The sequence below is a fragment of the Gordionus sp. m RMFG-2023 genome, chromosome 3 (genome assembly GCF_954871325.1).
Source record: "Gordionus sp. m RMFG-2023 chromosome 3, tfGorSpeb1-WG-v2, whole genome shotgun sequence".
Taxonomy (NCBI): Eukaryota; Metazoa; Nematomorpha; class Gordioida; order Chordodea; family Parachordodidae; genus Gordionus; species Gordionus sp. m RMFG-2023.
This window is the reverse complement of record NC_088777.1, coordinates 24,500,960-24,503,856: the sequence shown is the minus strand read 5'-3', so window position 1 is coordinate 24,503,856 and position 2,897 is coordinate 24,500,960. Positions and strand designations below refer to the sequence as shown.

The 2,897-nt window shown below is 27.7% G+C and overlaps 1 long non-coding RNA gene across 2 annotated transcripts; it reads left to right on the top strand.

The window, feature by feature from the left end:
* Positions 1-948: 948 nt before the first annotated feature.
* Positions 949-2,871, top strand: LOC135926207 (uncharacterized). 2 transcript variants are annotated; one of them, XR_010571807.1, is made up of 6 exons: positions 949-987; positions 1,047-1,340; positions 1,419-1,532; positions 1,574-1,676; positions 1,717-1,967; positions 2,023-2,871. It is a non-coding gene; the product is annotated as an uncharacterized LOC135926207 (long non-coding RNA). The 2 variants fall into 2 exon arrangements; XR_010571806.1 differs by having other exon boundaries at positions 1,047-1,374; positions 2,023-2,870.
* The last annotated feature ends 26 nt before the right edge of the window (positions 2,872-2,897 follow it).

Below are 2,897 nucleotides of genomic sequence, written 5' to 3'. Positions count from 1 at the left end.
TATTAATTATCACATATTTTTTATTTTTCCCCGTAACTATTTCCCCGTTATTGATTTGTATAACTTTAAGTTCTGTCAGGCGTTGGTTATCTTTTAAAACGCGAATTAATGAATATATGTCCGGATGAGCATTCTTTGCCATTCGCTCGAGGGAATGGTGATATCCTTCGAGATGATAATTACTGCGAGGACCTTGAATCTTATACCTAATACCAAACAATGTATTAAATGTTAAAAATATTATAAACTTTTATATAAAGAGGAATTAATAAAAATGAAATAATTACCTGGTCCAAATTTCATGAGGAAAGATTGCATCAGAATTTATTCAGGTAGTATATATATATATATTAAGAAGCTTAATATTAACGGGTCATTGGCTGCTAGATCTACACAAGAATAACGAACTACTTGAATGTCCTCTCTCTTGCATAAAGGGAGTACACTCATCTTTCGAACAATAGTGTATACAGCAGTCTCTTTTTTATACTGCTTGACTAAGCCTAAATGCTGAACTTTACGCCAACCTGCGTAAAGTGTAGGAAGCAGCCTAAAAATAAATTATGTTACAACTATAAATAATTTAAACTTTACCCTTTACTAAAATATTGGGAAATACAAATTCTAGAGCAGATATCGCTCCTGCTTCATAGTCGGTTTGTGCCATGTCTGGTAAAAACTGGATACCATTCAATGTCCCATATTCCACGATTATTTGAAATAGCTCAATATATGACTCCTTCCTTTTATCTGGAAGAAGTGCATATATGATAGGGATCATCGTTTGATTATACATGATATGTATCAATGACATATAATATACCTAGACTGACGATTCATTCATTAAAACTATACATCAATACAAATCAGCTGGGGACGCCATTTTGGTAACCTATAAAGCAATTTTTCTCATGTAAAAAGCTGCAATATATTTTCTAATTTTTTGGTATTCTTGAAGATGTAGATTTGGAGAAACCTGCTAGTCATGTAAGCCCTATTTATTAAAATTCTTGTGAGATTTATTATTTGTCTATATTTTAATTAAGAGAAAATATGCTTCACAAACAATAGCCAATGATCATATATATACAGCCAATTTATCATTCTTATCAAGAAAGATCAAATATCAAGATAAATATATTTTAAAATTAAGAAAAAAAATGAGCGCCTCTTATAAGAGGGAAACTATAAGAAATAAGAAGATTATTGATTTAAAATCAATTATTAAACATTTGAAGAATAAAAATTTAATATGTGGTGAAGGGGAGGATCAATTAAAAAATTTTTTTACAGGCATCCCTTACGTATGCCACATGATTAAGTTGTTGGAAATCTTCTCGGTGATAAAAAATTTTAATTTATAATAATGGATCAGTAATTAAATTACTATTAAAATATATATTTTTATAAATTAATAGATAATAAATTGGAAATATATAGCTAATCTTCACAATTTACAAGATAAAGAAGGACTTCGTGCTGCTAATAAAATTAATAAATCTCATATTGACTATCACAAACAAAAAATGAAAGTACAATTAAAAATACTACAATACTTATATTTTTTTTAAAGGTTAAACTTGCTGTACAAAAGGTAATCTTTTGGCACAAGAGCTAAAGATTGATGGATTTGAAAATTGTGAGAGCACAGTTGACTTTATTCAAATGATTGATCAGTATTAAAATATATTAATATTTTAAATCATATTTTTATAGAATGTTTGACTTTTTAAATACACGGAACATAGTTGCTAAAGGGTTTAAAAAACCACTAACTACAAATTCACTTTCTTATTATGAAAATTTTTTTGAGATGTGCATTACAACTTTAAAATCCTTAAAGTTTGAAAGTGGAAAATACGTTTATAGATCAAAAAAAAAGTCTGCATTATAGGCTTAATCTTGTCAATGAAAAGCATTTTGGGAATTGGGAGGGAATTATTATTAGGACCTAACCCCAAACTCAAGTATTTTATTTAGCATTATATATATTTTGTATATTTATTGCTTTTCATATTTTAGATATCTTTTAACCTACAAAACATCTCAAGATCATCTAGAGCTCTTCTTTAGCTGTTTACGAAGCAGAGGAGGTTTTAATAATAACCCTTCTGCCTATCAATTACGATCAGCTATAAGAGGCGTTATGATAGCAAAGATGGGAGCCTTATGCACAGGTAATTGTATTCCACTCGATAATACAAATCTTTTTTGTGGAGATTATCAAGATAATGATGATGACAATATACAAGCTATAGATTTTTCTTTTATAGATGTTCCAGATATCCAAAAATTATCGCCATTCGTTGATAACATCGCAACTTATATATCAGGATATATAACACGTAAACTTATATTCGAAAATAAGGTAAAGTGTTATATATGTATTTCTGCAATGATTGTTAAAAATTGTAAAGATCAAGAGAGCTATAATTAAAAACAATCAGGGATTAATAATTCCTTCCAGAGATGTATCTAGATTATGCCAATATGCTGAAAGTGGTTTCCGTACATTTGAACATAATAATCAAATTAAAAGGCCTTGTATATTTAAACGAATAGTATCTTTTGTGATTTCAAAAGTGATAGAAACAAATATTTTTGATAATCTGGTTGATCACATGCTAGATCAAGAAGAAACATCTAGCCATTATTAAAAATTAATTAGATTAATAGTTGAACGTTACATAAACATAAGATTTTATCATTTTGCAGATAAACAAAATAAAAATGAAAATACCAACATTCGTCAGAAGCTGACCAAAACCATTCTATTTAAAGGACAATAAATATATCTATATAATCTTTTTTAATTTAAATGATATTAGATATATATTGTAACTATATATATTTAAATATAAATAATATCTATAAATCCTTTTTGTAATTCATGAATA